The sequence below is a fragment of the Plectropomus leopardus genome, chromosome 9 (assembly GCF_008729295.1).
Source record: "Plectropomus leopardus isolate mb chromosome 9, YSFRI_Pleo_2.0, whole genome shotgun sequence".
Classification (NCBI taxonomy): Eukaryota; Metazoa; Chordata; class Actinopteri; order Perciformes; family Serranidae; genus Plectropomus; species Plectropomus leopardus.
In genome coordinates, this window is record NC_056471.1 from 27,068,579 (window position 1) to 27,087,762 (window position 19,184).

The 19,184-nt window shown below is 38.7% G+C and overlaps 1 protein-coding gene across 1 annotated transcript in view; it reads right to left on the bottom strand.

The window, feature by feature from the left end:
• The window catches only part of lingo2 (leucine rich repeat and Ig domain containing 2), a 260,903-nt gene that overhangs the window by 24,231 nt on the left and 217,488 nt on the right, over positions 1-19,184 (bottom strand). The window lies entirely within an intron of this gene.

Below are 19,184 nucleotides of genomic sequence, written 5' to 3' on the forward strand. Positions count from 1 at the left end.
AAGGTTCTCCACCTGACGTCAGTGCTTCTATGGATAGGTATCTGCCACTGTAATATTATTCATTTTGATTTTTACAGCATTCACGGTACTGTAATGAGCTGCAGCACTGCGATTATGGACATCTGAGTTGACACAGGAAAAAGAATGGGGAATCAGGGAGATAACCTTAGCGACATAATTCTTATTTACCCGTCTACAGTCCCAATATTTCGTAAAGTTTTTCACAGGCTGCAGCTGCAGGGTGCACACATAGCGGAATGACAACTCAAAAGTGGAGGCTGGCTGTTAGTCTAGACGCGTTTGATTTGATATGCAGCAGAGTTTTCTGTAGGCGGAGCGTGCATTTTAAACGTCAATATCGCAGTCAATCATGTTCATTTAATTGCGGGAAGCCAAAATCCTGATTGTGATTCATATTTAAATGATTGTGCAGCAGTATTGCCGTCAAAAATCCTGTATCGGTCAGGCTATGCCAAAAAACAGTTCCTCACATCCTTGTTGATTTGATGTTATGTTGGTGATATAAACAATAACGAACTATACAGAGTACCACTATAAACCCACATTTTCTGCTTCAAAAAAGGAGGCAAACCATTTTACATGTATCTGAGAGCAGAGGAGTCAAGATAAATTGCTGACGGATTTTGCTACGGAGACACACAGTAGATGCTTTGTGGATTTTTCTTTTGACTTCTCACAACCACTTCTTCACATTAAAAGTTTGTTGCCACCTGGGGACCCGGGGCGGGTTTCATCAAGGGTCTGTTTGTTGAAGATAAGACCCGAATGAAACTCCACTGCAGATGGACCCTTTTGCAAAGAAATCATTAACATGGCCATTTCTCATGGCACTCCACCAATTTCTCCCATCGTTCTAAGCATCCCGAACACTGACAGTGTCTACTTAACTTTATGACTTTCTTGACTGCTTCCAGGTAAGTGATTGGGAAGTGTATAATCTTTTAAGAGGGCTGAAAGGTAACGCTTAGAGGAGGGAACGGCTAATAATGTTTTATTATGAAAACAGATTAAATTAATCTTTGGATTAATCAGTTGCTCTATGGACTGCCTCGCGAAAATCTTATTATACCTCTCTGACAACACTGCAGTGTGCAGCAAACCGCTGGCCATACTGCTTTAAACCACGTCCATTTATTATATATTTACCAGAATGCTAAGGTAATTCATGTTTATGTTTGTCATTTATTATGTTTGTTGTAAAGAAAAGTTTTAAAGCATTTATGTCACATACTTAGAAACTGAAAGACGCAGCATTGGAGTTAAACTGCTGCTGAGGAAGGACACGGTGCCTGACTTCTGAGCTTATCTAGTGTGGCAGCTGTTTTATAAAGGCCGCCACACCTTCACTCCTCTGTCTGGCCAACCCACACTATTTCTCACAGTCCATCTGCTGCTGTCTGCTGACAACATCAGTGTTATTCACATAACACTAAAAGATTCAAACTGATTCTGAAGTAATACAGACACAGACAGATTTACACTCTAGATAGTGTGCAAACTTCTTGCACTCCAGCGAAGTTGATATTGCCAGCAAACTTCAGTCATTGACCTATGAACAATTTCAGCGAGCCTCCAAACAGCTCAGGAATATGTCACTGACCAAACATGCTGATGGATTTGGCATCTCTTTGCACTGCAATTTAAGGGCCAAGTGCTGAGGGCAAATGTTCCTGGGATGAAGAAACTTTTCTCTCTCTCTGAGCCTAAATATCTCTCCCTTAAAACACTGTCGAAAATATGTACGAGTGTATTTTTTTCAGCACCTTGTGTCTCAGCTTTTTCAGTTAAATCTCCAACTATTCAATTATAAATGTGCACTAAAAATTCTGAAATATTAAAGTAGAATATAGGCATAAAGTGTAACAGAAGATGCCCAGATCTCAATCACTCTTGGCAGCTAACAATTCTTAACATGAGAGTAAAGAAGTCAGGCTGAACTAAAAGTTAGTTTGGGCCTGATCTTATTTATACGAGCAGCAGCACCACAACAGTAATGATACAATGACAGGGCAGCATATTTAAAACAACTGTATGAGTGGAATGAGTAAAATGCATATAAACAACTACGAAAAGGTCAAGGATAAAATATAAAAACTGTAGTAAAAGAATGTTATTAAGACGGTCCACTGGTGAGGCGACAGAACATTAACATGAGGGTAATGAGCCACAATCTAGTAAAAACTGCTCTTAATGCAATATCTTAAAACAGAGATCATACCAGAAGATGTAATACTTAAAGGAAAATACTGTTTCAGATGAGTCACCACTTCAACAAAGCTTGGTCACCCTTTGTTTTTAACCTAGACTGTGGAAGAGGCAAATTACCTAAATTAGCAAACTTAAGAGGACATTAAGGAGTTAAGAGGTCAGCAGTGCGATCAGGGACCATTAATAACGTGATTAATATTAAATGACTCTCAAGATAACTGGCCAGCAGTTCAAAAAAGCCAGAACTGCGGCAGTGTGGGAAAATTCGCCGACGGCTGGGCTGCCAAAACTTCTACAATTTGAAGCTTACATGAAATTGTAGATGTTGGTTTAAAATTGCAGTAGTTCAGGATTCTCACCAGAAGAAAACATAGTCATTATACTACATTTCTGCAAACAACTGATACATAATATTTACACCTTTTTATAGTATCAAATCCATGGATAGCATTTCACCTGGGCCAGACTGCAAAGCTGCAGACTGATCGAGACTAACAACTAAACAATTTAACTAAACATCTTTTTAGACAAGTCATCACTGCATTTCCAGCAGCAAAAAAAAAAAAAATCATCTGTTTTTTTAATGAGACTCCATTGTGTTTCCAGCCAAGACAGTACCATGGAAAGTGGTATTTTAATATTTTCCAACCATAACCTACTGGTTTGTGTGCCCATGCTGAACCACACGTTAACCACACTGATGTTAGGACATAAAGAAATAAAGCTACATAAAAAATGTAGAAATGGAACATGTCTGTAGGTATAAAAACGTTCAATGCCAACATTTATTCTCGTGATTTGGGTGCATATTGGGAGGTGAAGCCATCTATAAATCTCAGTCTGTGCCCCCATTTAACCATTATACCCGCATCATACACTTCTAGGAAGGCAAAAAATGTCTTGAATGTTTTGTGGTTTCATTACTGATCTATTCCCAACTATTTCCAACTGTTTTCATTAAAGTGTCAGTGTGAGTGGACCCAAAATCTGCAGCCAAAAACAGCACCACAATGCACCGTTTGTTCCAAGGTGCCCCATCGAGTTGCTTCTAAGGACGCTGTGTCATGATGGTAAATAAGTTCAGGGGGAAAAGGTTATTGCTTCCAATCTGGCGGGGGGAAAAAGGGAGCATGATGATACTAAGCTAGAGGGCACTACTGTGGCCTAATTATAGTCCAGATGGTCTGAATAGGTAGGACTTCCAACAATTAATTACCGAATGTCCAAGTGCTACACGTGGCCAGTATCCCTCCAGAATAGTGAGAAGATATATCCTCTCCTTTTATCAAATGGAATATTTGAGATGTTTTGTTTTTGTCTATAAAACTGTGATTTTTAAAGAGGTTATTGTTTATAGGTAAACCTTGAAGTTTACATCTTAACACAGCTTTACTGCCTCTGTCACATCTGATTTTGTTTGCAAACGCTCCCTCTCTAGGGGAACTCCCTTGCATTTTATGACCTCGTTCAAAACAACAGTTTGTCTACCTTTTATCTCAAACTGTCAGAGATGTTTCTGTGATGACTTGAACCTCAAAAAGCATAATCTCTCCATTTGATCATGACCACACTGTACCAAATTCAATGCGCAAACGGCTAACTGATTGTGCTCCAGTGTTTAGTCCAATGTTCAAGTGTTTCAGCCAAGAAATTAAGTGCCTTCAGGGTATATTTTTTGTGATTTAGATCTGGGGTTTGCAAAATACAAGGTGGTTCACGAGGGACCAGAACACAGAGCTCTGCTTTTCCCGCCGGACGTGCGACTGGTCAAATGACATGAAGTTTTATCTTACATTTCAGATAGAGTTGGACAACTTCTTTTCCCAGCAAAATGAAGATGATGTGTGGGTTTGTCTTGGCCACTGGCCAGCATTTTTTTTTCCTGTGTGACAATTAATTTGATATATATCATGTATGACAAAGCCCATGGGCCCCATTATAGGATCCAGGATATCCAAAGGGTCTTGTGAAGACACTTCAAACCTATCTTCTTTCGACAGATACAGTGCGCTCCGTTCTGCTTTAATAGGAGAAAAGAGCTGCCTGTGTCATCCCGCACAGAGGTCTATTTTTACTAGTTGATAGCATGCTTCAAGTTGGAGGATGAGGGGTGTACTTTTTTAAAGGGGTGTAGAGTGCCATGAAGGAGGAGGGGGCATTATGGAAATGAGTTGTAATTAAAGAGGATAGCGTCAAAACAGCACAAGGCACAATCATAGAGCTTGTGTGATCATAGAGTTAGAGGAGCAGGATAGGACAGCCACAGATGTAACAAAGGGGAAACATCACTGTTGGATGGTGAGGGTAACATGCTTTGATGTGGTGCATTTATTTTTACAGGGGGCGTGTTCGAGTTATGGTAATGACTCATCAGAAGTACAAAGAACAGTTAAGCAGAGTCTCCTGTTGCTACAGACCAATGAGAGAGGTGGACATTTGGACCTGCGGCAACAGGAGGTGTTTTAATTCCTCAATAAAACCGCCTTCAAAAGGATGCATTCAATGTCCGTCTTATCAATATTGTGTTAACTTGGAAATGCCATAGGGTAGAAAAATGTGACCTGAAGCTAAATGTCACCAAGTTGTGTTTTGCCAAGTGCAGTATGTATGAATACTTGAGAAATGTGAAAGGCACGTTTAAGGCAACAGTGATCAACTTTTTTAAATCAAACAACTAATCAATAATTGAGAAAATAACTGACAGATGAATCAACAATGAAAATGATATATCTTGTAATCCTAATCCAGGCAGAGATTACATTGTCACTATATCTGAATTATTTGTGCAATATAGTACCATACAAACATAATTCCTATGCAACAGGGTTGTATGTAGAGGGAAAACCTATTATTTAATTTGCATGCATCATAAATAAAGATTAAAATGGAAAAATGATAATCAAATATTGCAACTGTGGCTGTTACATATGGAATGTGATACTCTGAACAAGCTATTAACACAGTTGATGGCAAATGTGAGCTGGGTGTGTGTCGCTTTCAGACACTCTTAAACTACGAATTAACTGCAGGCTCAGGCATTTTTTCCTTTCATTAATGCATATAAAGGCAATTACGCCTATACGAACAAAATTAAGGAGTCCTGATGTCTAATGCATTACAGCATGCTCATACCCCATGGCCTTCACTTTTGTGTTTCCACAGTGATGCTGTGACAATTCACTTTCTCCATAAGAGCTTCTTTTTTTCGCTCAGTCACTCAAACAAAAGTCTTGACTTGACTCATCAAATTCTCAAGGTGCAGCCGAAAGCAATTACAGAGCCTCTGGGTGGAAGAGCTATAGCCAAGGCCTTTTTTCTTACTCTGCCCCTAATAAAGGCTCGCCTTACAAACAAGATGAATCATGCTCCTCTTTTCCTTAAGCCTCAGCACTTTGGTGAAACCTCTCAGACGAGCATTGTATGCTCATTACACAGACACCTCACCGCTGAAAACAATAATGGCTCAGATTTCCACACCATTTTAGCAGGAGGAAGATTAAGCCTAAAGTACGGCTCTGTTGGAAGTACCGTGCAGGCTCTTTGTCTTTTTGAGCTCTGAGCTCTCATACTTATGGTTTCGTACTGCACGTGGCTGCTATCAGAATGTCCAGATATCTGTCATTAATGTTTTTCCTTTTCTCTCATTGTGCGTGGGAGTGTAATGGTAATAGGTGTGATTCTGACACATGATTGTAACACCATAATTGCAGGTTACAAGGTATGTGTGCATGCTACAATTGGGGATGCATGTAGAGAAGATGCATTCATCACTCACTGTGCCATTCTCCCCTACTGCAGCATCCTATTACTCATCTGTTCATGTGGAGCAGATGAGTAATAGGATAATAGGCTGGGTAGTGTACACAAAACTTCTGTCGTAAGATGGATGCAGCTCAATAAGGCGACTCAGAAAAATACGCCGGCTGTTGTGATTTTCCACAAAAGGGCATCTGGCATCATGATGTTTTTTTTTTGTTTTTTTTTAAAGTTTGGTGGCATTGGTGCTGATTTTATGGGATGACATGGATTTACACCCATCTGTGTAAGAGTCAAAAATAATAATTTGTCTGAAGGCAGACACAATATCAGCATGGCACACATAAACCATCGCAGGCAGCAAACGGTGATATCCAAAATCCCACTTAAAGTATTATGGATTTTGAAAGCTTTATTGCACATTTCATAAGTTATATAAAACATGGGACATTTATACAACAGTAAATTAACTAATTTAGGCTATAGAATGGAACAACTTTCTGAACGCACACACGTTTGCTCTAACATAAATGTAGGCCCTCAATATTTGGAGCATGTGCATTTGTCCCTCCAATAGAAACATGAAAGTAGCAGAGGACTTTTATTTTAACAAAATTAGAGATATTTAGGCCTAGACAATGAATTGAAGGGGTGGGGGAAAAAGTCGATAGAGCATAGTATTGTGATATTTTGCATGGCAATATTGTATCGTTACATAGACGACAATATTTATATTTTTATGATATAAATTATCAATATTGCAAATACAAATTAAACTTTTGGTAGCCTTCTAAAATAATAAAAAAATTTTCAGTACACAAGATCTATTATCTTAATAGATAATTCCAATGTTGATTGTTTTTCTTTGGGGACATAATTTGCTGTTGATCATAGGGAATAAAATGCAATATATGTTATCGCAATATTTAGTATATCACAACACATAAAATCGCAATAATATTGTATCGCAACTTAAGTATTGTGATAGTATCTTATTGTGGGGCCTCTAGTTATTTCCACTACTAAAAAATTGATGCAAAAAATTCAAATTGGTGCATAAAAATTCCCCATAATGCAGACAATTTGTTGTTTGATGCCCAAAATTTTCTGGTAGAGGACCCTCACACCCAGTTTGTAGCCCCTTCCACCCGTTGCTTAAACAAAACTTGCATCCTTGCATTCAAACAATTAAAAATACACAAAATAATGTCAGGAAATTAAAGATTAGACAGAAATGAATGCAGATATGAATCCCCAGATTATCAGATCACAAACTAATCTATCAAAGGCAACGTGCTGATATGAATAATGCTGCATTATGAACATATCAAATGAAAATAGTGTTGTGTAAATTAACTGTCATGATCCTGATAGATTAGAAGGAGATATCTGAAGCAAAGGTGTCTTACCAGAGACTCAGAGAGTAGCCTGCTAATCCTGCCCTGGTGCAGAAAAAACAAACCAAGCCAAAAAACAGTCCCCTTGAAAGCAGAATCCACATCTTCATTCTGTGTGTCTGCCTCTGTGTAAGACACAAAATCTCTCCAGAGTATCACAGCTGCAGGAGAATAAGGCAAAAACGACTAGCTGGACATTCGTCATGCACGGAGGAGGGATAAAAAAAAGAAGAAGTTATTTTTGTTTTTATCTAATTTCCAAGACAAAATCTGTTTAACTTTGTGAACACTGCGCAATACGAGCAGAACACAGACAAAGATGATTCAATAGGTCTGTTTGTCTGCTAATGCAATCGCAGGCTGCTAGCTAGTTACCTAGTCTGGTTAATTAACCCCTGGAGGATTAGAGAGAGCAGAGGCTGTGATCTCAATAGGCCTACTGGGCTCAATCAAGACCACAAACTCAACATTGTATATAGCATAAAAGTGTTGTAGTAAACACATTCTCTTTCCTCTGCCGAACCCTGGGGAGCTCTTAATCAAACCACAATGCACACATGATGGTGCCTCCACACAGAATGAAGAGGAGAAGAAACGAGAGAAAAAAACAGAAAAGTGTGTGAACTCAAGGGCCCTTGGCTTTTCATTTTAACTCCTCTGTGACATTTTAGCTCTGCTGCCCTCTGTGGAGGCTGTTCTGCCGAATGATGGGAAGAAATCACAATATATACTGAATTATGCTTTGTCTTAATTATGCGCTTTACCTTGTATAGTGTTGTTTCTGTCCCAGAGAAGTGAGTTAGCATAATGCAGTCAGAGTGATTGCATTGATCTATCTTATGTCATTCAACTCAGAATGTGATCATTAGCAATCTGTTGCAATGTAACTGTTCTCCCATTCAGTCTAACACTACAGACGTTATGAGCGTAATCTGTCCAAACAGCATTTTTCTGCTCTCATGATGATTGTGGATGTTTTCTTAAAAATGTACTTTTTTTCAGTTTAATTCAGTTAGCATGCAGCATGAATGGTAGATTAACTTTGTTATTTACAATATGTGTTTGGGGATTACTGGGCCATTTTATGACTGCTGGGCAATTTAAACCTAATTAAAAGCGTTTTAAAAAATTCTAAATTACAGGAATGCAAGTTAAAAAATAAACATCGTGCACTATCCACCTGAAAATGTAGATGGATGCTTTTACTGCACCTGCTAGAAAGAGTAATCATTCAGGAATCAGGCAAGACTGCTGAAACAAAATAATTAACTATGTGTGTTCACTGAAAGACTTCTCGTCCTGCTTCTGTATCTGCTTCAATCAACGTTTTGCTGTGAAACACGGCAGGAAGTGGGGCTATTTAAAAATGGTGAATAAATGCAGCTCGTCTCAATGTTTAAAAGAATACTTTACTTTTTAAATGACCATAGATACATCAATTACTCACCCTGTGTTACATTCATTTCATGAGAAAAAACATACAAATGCATAACACGGCACTAAAATGACCCAGAGAGAAACTTAAAAAAAAAAAAAAAAACAAAACTTAAAAAAACAGGTAGTTAAGAGAAGACAGCTAAGGTACCAGTCATATCTCCAGGGCAGAACATTTATCATCTGCAGAGGCCTTCTTGTAAATCACCACAAGGTCTTGCCCCCAAATTACCCAGGACACAGCCGGAAAGTAAATAATTAAACGGCCATTTTCTGATGTGAGCTTCCTGAATGATAAATGATGAAGCTTGGATGGCGAGCATGAGGAGCCGACTTCTCAAGTCCTTCAACTCTTGGTGAAGGGAGGTCAAGGATAGGGCGTGTGCATGGGTTCAGGTAAAATAAAGCTGACTGACCAACTGAATGACTGAAAGAGGCATGAACTTCAAACAACATGAGTTGGTAAGTTTCCCGTTTTTGTCGATTGAGATTAAGTTTCTGATTTACACCAAAACACAGTTTAACAACTGTCTATTATTTAGTGTATAGGATAATGAGAGCAACAGCATTGTCCCGTCAACTGTCTTTCTCTTTAACTTAAAAGGACTGTGAATCTCGCTATAGGGCCATTATTAAGTCCCTTCTTTATGCCTCCTTTGCATTTTTACACAGAAACTAACAACAACGACAGCATGCTGCTCCAGTGTGTAATTTTAGATATCAGGCTGGCATTGCAGAAGAAAAAGAGCAGTGACAGATGTGATGTTTAACACAACAGTTTAGGCCTCTAGTGTGACATATAACATGCGTTTGCAGCACTTTCTGAAAAATAACCAAAGCATAACATGACAATAACAATCATTTACCGTCTCTGCTGTGAGGCAGCTCATCACATTCTCTGCTCATTGGCCAAGGAGTGCCTGTATCTCAACGTTTACCCAATTTGTTCACATTTTGGCTGCTGATTTTTTGGAGTTAACAATAACTGTTATAAGCTGTTTTTTCAATCTCTCACAGTGGGCCTCACACATAACACTTAGTCAAAACTTCACACCTCTCCTGGCCATGGTCCTGCCCTGCCAGCTGTCCCTTTTATTCAGACACTGTTCCCGTGCTGTACTACCTCCCGTGGCGTCTTAAAGGTGAGACAACTCTGTCCCCCCAAAGAACGCCAAGGTGGCATAACAGAGCAATATTCCTGTCTTGAACAGACAGTGCAAACGGGGCATTTACGTGTCCTGGATGTTTTTCTAAGACTGGGTTAGGGCTTGAGAAACATCGTGATTGGGTTGAAATCACTATGTGATTTGTCATCATGATTCAAATAATAAACAGAGGGCTTTGTCACTTGTTAACATAGGCAGTTTTGGCCACATGTACTAGAATGACAATACGGTGGAATTTCTTGAAAAACATATCTACATTCATTGGTTGTATGTGTCTTATAAAATCCAATAACAAGCACCCGAGTGCATATTTTCACTATATAGAGGTAAAAGTATAAACGTGAGGGCATGAATTTGGAATTCATATTTGTATTTCTTCTTTTATTGTTTTGCTTTTTATTACTCTGTTATGCCATTGCAAGAGTGGATTCTAGACTCAAGCAGCACTACTGCTACTATTTTGATTTTGTTAATTTCCTGGTCCTGTGCATTGGTTTCATTTCCAAAGTTAAGTCATAATGCATCTTAACCTTAAATTTGAAAATTATATAGTCCTAAATCATAACAGTTCTACAGTAGTCCTCGGAAAATATTTCTATAAAAACTAAATCTGATTTGTCTCTGATTTATATTTGTGAGACATGAGCATACACAGGATTTAAAAACATGTCTCCATCCTGGGACAATAAAGACTATCAATGTGTCTCTTTATACACTGCACTGAAATACTAATAGGTATATTACAAAGACAGGACATTATCTGAAAGCATCAGCAGACTGTTTATCAGACCATCCCATGTTTTATATGTGATAGTTCTCATTGTGAATCATATCAGATATTAGATAAGTCATCTCTTATTTTGAGGGCAGAAGCAGCTATGTCTGGTTTTTATCTCTAAAGCGCTGCCCCAGAAATTACCCGCCTATCTCACATCTCTTTAAAAAAGAAAAGAAAAAAAAAGACAGCAGCGGAACTATCTAAAGTTCAGGTTGTTCTCTTGATTCCTTGTAAGTACACAGACTGGCTAAATCTGCCCTCTGCATTTAATGTAGCCACTGAGTGATAAGTGATGGGGCAGAAGAACTGTTTGTGATTCTTTTTTCTTTGTTTTAGAGGGTAAGTTTGGTATTTTTCATTCTGGATCATATTTCCCCATGTTTTTTGTGTCTAAATGACTAAAGGGAACAACAGTCTCTGAAACTGATCCAGTATTGAGTGAGAGCGCAGTTGCTAACAGCAGCAAGAGGCTGCAATGTAACAAACTGGAGCAGGTTCACATTGTCAATGTACATCCAATAAAAGTGTTTGTTTTTGCCACTGACAGGCTCAGATTGTTATTCTTAGTGTCTGACAACTTATAGAAGGATCCCTGCAGAGATACATCTTTTTATTCAAGAGTACAATCCTTTTTTTGTTTAACCAGAAACAGCCCCGAAATGTCATTAGCAATCCCACTGTTTATTTAAATAAACAGTAATTTTAGTGTGTATAGAGCTAGCATATTTTCACATCTGAATTGGTAAATTAAGGGTTTGTTTCATTCAAACCAGATTTGGTGATTGTTGGAACAATGGAAAGACAAACCAAGACAGCTTTTGTGAGTTTTATTATGTTTTTGTTTACTTTAAAAGAAGCATGTTTTACGATAATAAAATTACTGTTTTTATTGAAACGGAGTCTGGTGGGTTTTGGCAATGGCGATTACAAGGCAGTTTTTGGTTAAACAAAAAAGATCTTACTCTTAAACAAAATTGTTCATATCCTCAGGGAAACATAAATTGTCAGATAATTCATGGTTCAAAAATACACAGAATGTTTACACTGCAGCCTGTTTCACCACTAACAGCTGCAGCAGTCTCGCTCAATACAGTTTCAAAGACTGTGGTTCCCTGTTAGTCACTTAGACATAAAGACATGGGGGAATAGGGTCCAGATTGAAAAATACTGAACGCAACCTTTATCACTTAGGTGTGATCTGTATTTTCTTATAACTGAAATTCTAATATTCATCTTGTGTTGATGTTCTGGGCGTCTGTTAGCTACAGTCAGCAAACAATATTCACTACTGTTAAAATGCAACATTGAAAACTATTTTCTAAATTCACTCAAAGAGTTTCATTCGCTAGTCTTTAGCATATTCCATGAAGCCATTTAAATTTAAAAAGCTGAATAGTGAATGAAAAGTTATCGGTCACTGATGGGTTATTGTAGCAGGAGGCCACACCAAGAAATAACCTACGACACCATCAACGGGTCCATGTCATGTCATACGTAAATGAAAGTCCCATCAGCACCCAGATGACTAATAAAAGCCTTTGAGATGAAGCAGAAGGATTGTCCTTTAACATTAGTCGACTGGAGATGGAAAAAGCAAAGCAAAGTTTGGACTGTCTGAGAGCAAATCCAAGGTGTCTTAAATGATATTGCTGAGAGCTTATGTTCTGTGCACGTACTCAGAAGGGTCCAGAAATTTCTAAGGATTTGAGTATTTACTTTAGAAACATTATTTCTAGATGGGGAAGCTTGCAAGAATAGACCACCATGGAATAATAAAACCTTCCATTAAAACACATGCTAATGAAATTCGTACCAGGTTCAGCAACTCCCAAAGCAGAGTGAGGCAGGGTTCACTGCAGATTTTATAAATGGAGAAGCTGTTGAGGAAAATCATGTCTTCGTCTCCATCATGAGCAACACTGACAGACTAATATCACATTTTAATATTGCTTCAATATACCAGATTGGCCTAAGAAAGACACACAAAAGCAGGCATATGAGAGTTTAGCTAAGACATACATCAGGGCTAAGTCTTCAGCCCCCTGCAGTTCTTATTTCGCAACGTTACAATGTTATTATGTGAGGTTCAGACTTATATTTCTGGGTGGATGTTTCCCACAAGCTCAAGTCCATTCTTACATTTTTCTCTTCCTATGAAAACCCATCACCTACAAGATGAAATTATTGGTCTGTGTGCAAAGACCTTTTTGTGACCATCAGCAACCAACTGTACTTTTCTAGCCTGCAAATTTGTCCTCTGAAACATCCTTTGGACTGCACTGTGCATCAGAAGAGAGCACCTTCTTGTTCTTGCTTTTGTCATCTCCAGGCTATACCAATGTGAATCTCTCAATGTTGACCTTTGCTTGTTTTTTGTTGTTGTTGGTTTTTTTACATAAATCTTTGGCTTCTTACAAAGTGATGCAACCACTGATAAACGTGCTCTAGATCTGCTCGATTGGTTGTATACCCAGATTTTGCACTTTAAAACACTTCGCGGCACTCTGAACTTTAAGCTTTGTATATCAGTTCTCTTTCCCTCCTGACAGCTTTTGGGATCATAACAATTCGTAATGTAAACTCAGATAAAATGAGCCTCAATTTGCCCGTCTTAGGGGCCCTGCTGAATATGATTCCATCAGCTGTGGCAGAGAACATAGTGCCATATTCACCCCTCGAGATGAGATTAGGTCAGCACTGAAAGATGTACTCATCCACGTGTGACCTTTCTCAATATGTCGCTGCAACATGAGAGAAACTTAAAAACATGGGAATGCTGAGGCGTTTTGTTATGAAAGCTTATACAAAAGAGCTTTCTGTTTATAGCTTTATAGCTTTCTTTATAGTACTGAGAGAATTCAAAAGTAAGGTGTGGGTTGTTTCTCCACATTTAGGTGAACTGCATGGAGGCTCAGTAAATGGATCAATGCCCAGTAAGTCAGAAAAGACTTACATTAGACTGCAGGCAAATCAGATTAGTTTCTCCAATCAGATCTTTAAGACAGACTGTCTGCAAATGATCAGATTGGGTATATTTGTCCAGAAATCCCCAGCCTAGGGTGTTGACGTGGCTTTCCATCAGGATGTTTGAGAAATGGAGGTCTATAATTTCACCCTCAAACAAACAAACTGTCAGGTTAAGATGCAGTACTCCTCCATCTCAGCAGACGAACTTCTCCATAGCTCTCTGCAAGAAGCAGAGCACTATCTATCTGTCAATGAAGACTGCATCTGTTGAAGACCGATCAGAATCTCAAGTCAAACCATTACCACAAAATATGGTTTGGATACGATCTGGAAAAATTACATTTCATGTGTTTTTTGCAGTCCAAAATCATTCTGGATACAATTTGGATATAGCAAAACACAGATTTGGACTGACAGCCCGAACAAGGCCTTAGTGATAGTCTCTGTTGATTTACATTAACAGTAGACCTACACATTTTGAGCTTCTGCGTGAAATAAGGATAGGGAGTTTTTGTTTTGCACTGAGAACAATAACATATTTATGTGTCGTCACAGACTCATTAAAATACATTGCCAACTGTTGGATCAATCTCACACTGCAAATAAATACAGGCATGAGCTAAACTCTTAAATGAAAACGCAGCAGAGCTGCAACAATTAATTATTTCAGGACTGAATAAAGAGCAAACTAATTTAAAAATCAATTTATTAGTTTGAATAAATATTTTTAGAATTAAAAAAATCAAAATTCTCTGATTTTAGTTTCTTAAAGTGAATCTTTTATGGTACCTTCGCTCCTCTATAGCCTTATTAGCAGGGGACTAGTGCTTAGGACAGTACACTGATTATCTTTGGGTTATGGACCAAACAAGACATTTAAGTACATCAAGTTGGTCTACTATTTTTCACAAACCAAGGAGTATATCCATTAATCGAGAAAATAATCAACAGATTAATCGACAATAAAAATATTTAATACCTGCAGCCCTAACAGGCAGAAGCAAATGTGAAATACTTTCTCCATCACTGCTGCTTTATCACGGTGAGTGTAACACCCTGCAAAGGCACAGAGAGTACACATACACTGTTGCAGACTTGATAGTGATTGACTCTAAACTATAGATTGCATGTATAATCATATTGTGATCTATTGGAAAGCACTCCCAGCCTGCATTTGATTGAGACATAAATGCCTTTATAACCTATGCAAGAAGCATCTGTAAATGTATACATTTCTTTTTTAATCAATATAAATGTAAGTGAGGGTGGAGGCTGAGCTGCAGGAGTTGCTTTTAGAAGCAGCTGTCAGAGGTGTATATCCTATTGCATGCTCGCTCCTGCTGTAACTAGGACGAATAGCCAAATAACTGAGATCTGTATTATGTTCAGCTTAGTTCCCTGTGGCAATAATGCAGTATCCGAAATGAAAGATGTTTGTAATTGTTGAGTTTCACAAGTTGTTTTGGTACACATGAGAGCTGGCGGAAAGCTTGCTTCAAAACAAAAAATCTACCATATAAAATAAAGACAATGAACTCCAGGCTTGACAATATGATATAATAATAATGAGTGACTATCTACGCATAATCAGGAAATGATAACATACATATCTATCAAAAATGAATTCTATTATCCATATGAGTGGGTGCTGTTCTTTCTCATTAAATCAGCAAGTCTGTTTAAGTGTTTTATGATTGATTGTGGAAGCAGAACAAAACAACAAAATACTACCAACTGAGATAACGAAATATTATAAAAACATCATGTTCAGGTGCTGTTAGCACTCAGTGGCATTTATGTGATTAGTAGACGTTGAAATTATCAGCTCTGCCCGCTGCCTGAGAGCCGCGCCCTGCCTTAAAGATCTTTCCCATTCAATTTAACGGCATGTTGCCCCCGTCCTCCTTAACTATTTTCCCGTGCCGTTCCGAGGCAGTGCATCACTTCTGCTTTTTCACTGGACAGGACGCTCCACAGTCCTAGCTGTACATGGGTGACCATCACCACCCCCCTCACTCACCCAACACTGCCGCATCACTTAGCTCGGATTTAATTAACTCCAACCAGCCTTACTCCTGGAGTGATGGCTGCAGAGGACTGCCCATTGGGGGTTTTTGATCAAGAAGTGGACAGGAATACAAACTAGGACTTCAAGCCGAGGAAAAACAGAATCAGGCTGGTGATCGTGATGCCACGGTTTGTGAAATGCATAGAAAGCAACAGTGGGATTGTGTTCGATGCTACGGGCCAAAGCTTCTCCCTCCATGCCCAACCCTTTATTGTCCTGGTATCCCTAACCTCCTTCCCTTAAGCTTCCTCTCTGATTTTTCACTCCTGTGCTTAATTAGGCCCTACAGTTAAACAATGCTCTCAGCTTTGGAGAGTCTTACTTTACCAGCATTAAAAAAAAAAGAGGATTCATATTCAACACACATAAAAGTATAAGAAAAAACTATGCTGACACGCCATTATTCACTCTGGCTCCGTGGCTCCACTTGCAGCTCAGACACACATGCACACATTGGAGCTGATAATATGTATAATATGCTCTATGCAGCTGGACGTAACGGGGTGGTCTGACGCTCTATTTAAAGGCATCTGAGAGTGGCATCTCCATTTAAAACGACTCCGTCCGTCTGTTCTGGCCTGCGTTCTTCCTGAATACCGAGTGATCCATGAGGACTCCTCCACAACAGTGTCAGCAGCGCCTGACAAATGTGCGAGCCCGGCAAAATGCTTGTACAAGCACAAACATATCTGGACTATTTATCTTCCTGCTGGAAAATTTATCAGAATATGAAAGCATATCAACCGCATCCATTTTGTTTGGAATCAAATCTGACAATAACAGGCAGACGTTGGGCAGATGATAGATGGCAAAATGTGGAAGAAAACAGAAAATAGCAATTTCACACTAAAATTATTTCATGTTTAATATCCGGTTGGTTTCCTTCCAGCTATTCACATTTCAGTTGTGAGGAAGCAATTCTGAAGTTTGATGTGCCTTGAAATAACTGTGGTCAGAGATACATCACTGACTCAAACTAAATTTTATATATTTTGCCCTGTGGACCACCTTAAGTTAGACCTCAAATTAATCACCAGTATCCTTCAAACACACGCACAACTCTTCTTATGACAGAACACTTTAGCTTCAATCATACATGTGCAATCTTTACATTTCCTGGGTATTTTCTGTTATTCCCACAGATGAAATGTACATATGTATGACTATTTTTGTTTGTCCAAGGGTGACTTGACTTGTCGTGACCTGTTGCCCTGCTCACAACTGTTGCTGGGATACGCGCCTAGTCTTCATGACCCTGAATAGCTCTGAGTGAATAAGGAAAACAAAAACAGAAAAAGTAAAAGAAGTGAGTTGAGTCGCTCTGACAGATATTGTGATGTTTAATCCTAATATCATTTAATTGTTACTGTTGATATAAACAGTTTAAAATTTAAATGTGTTATTATTAAGATTTTCACTGCTCTGTATCATAATATCATTGTTATTCTGTGACGGTGCTGCAATGCCTATAAGAGTAGTTAAACACTTTAGGAAATCTGTACAAAGTATTCACTTTCCTGTGAGTTAGATGATAAATTTGTCATCATTGTCATATCTAAGCGAATTTGCGATTCCTTGGATAACGACAGAATGAACTGCCCTATTCCCCCTATGTCTGAATTGTACGTAGTTCGTTAGATTGGTTAGGTTTAGGCAAGAGGAATGAGTATGATTAGGGTATTATTTAAGATATTTGGCAATTGGAAAAATGCATTAGTACAGCAGTGATGACCAAGCTTTGTCTCAACCTTCCATCAACAGACGATAACAGTGCTGTTACAGTCTCATATTTTGAGTTCATTTCATTTCAACTGGATATCCACACAAGCTCACAAAAAGGCACATCTGTGACAACCAATCACTTTTAAAAGATGCATCACACCTTGCGACAGGGTCGACCACACACCAACTCACTAAGGTAAAACATTGTGTTCCTTCTATGCTCAGAGTTGTGCTGTACATTTTCCTAAATCACACCTAAGCAAGCCTAACCTTTGTTTTCTTAGGCAAAGTTAGGAGCTCTCTGGGAGTGTTCACAGAATGTCTCTAAATACGGACCATTTTGAGCTTTCTGCCTGCCAACTTTTGGTTCTTACAGTGTTTTACAATAAAAACCTGTGCAGACACATCACCTGTTCAAACATGTCCACTTGTATTTTCTTTGGTTGCCAACAGAACTCAACTTAAGTGGAATAACTGTATGGTCAACATGACAAATTGAGATTTCAGACATGGAATACCTCATAATTATGCCCTTTTGCGACCCACTAATTTGCTCAATCAATTTTAACTTCACCTACTTTTGACTTGAGTTAAGGCACAGGTAGCAATTACCCGGCTTGATTAATATGTTTCATTACTTCACATTTTGGCACATTATGTTTAATCTCACCTTGGCACCAACTGTGGTACCTCTATTGCCCTTAACACAGAGCTGATTCCTGAATGACAAAAGTAACAGGAGTCCTAACAGAGCTGTTCCAACATTTACTGTCACTATATCACTGTACTGTACAGAGTCAATAGCACATTTTTCACTCTGTCTGCTCTCTGTGAGCAGCTTGTAGCCTTGCTGAGCACATTAATCCTCTGGGATGGGGCCCTTTAGAATCATTTATTCACAGTTGGGGGTAAAGCGCTGAGGAGTCAAAGGTCAGTACTTGGCCATTCATATCACCATAACCCAGGGGCTTTTCCATCACTGTACACTCTCCATCTGGGTGAGACACCACAAAGGTCGAGGCACACATTGTTGGGAGCGGTGCTTTCTAAAATTTTCTGGTCACTGGTATCTCAAGCAATGCCATCACAGTTGGATTAGCATACGCCATCTGGTGCATATTTTCTTCCAAAGTTGCTCAGAGTGACATCAGTGGACACACTGGCATTGTCGGTCATTTAGCTGTCATATTAAAGCTTAACTCAATTCTTGTATCACGCTGTCACAAAAAGATACGAAAATTCAATACATAGTGTTGTTTTTAGGGACTTAAAATCACTAGATTCAACAAAACAGAAGGCCCACACTTAGGAGGAGATTTAAAATAAAGGATATGTACATTTGAAAATGGCCTTAACAGCATGTGCGTGAGTCATTAAAGTAAACATCAATAGCCTCCAGCAATAGCGGAAATTCCATAGGCATGCAATCATATTTCTTCTCGGGTCAAGCACTGTAGTACACAATAACTCTAAGGCTAAACTCTCATTGGGTATTCATTGTCAGGAAGCTGCCTATTCATAAACAGCAAAACAATAACACTATGACACAGCAGCTGAATATTTAAACAGCCTGAAGAACAATTCACATGATTTCACATAATTACCATCCATGGATGTCTATTGAACACAGACAGCAAATAACTGCTCTTGGCAGAACATGAGGGGGG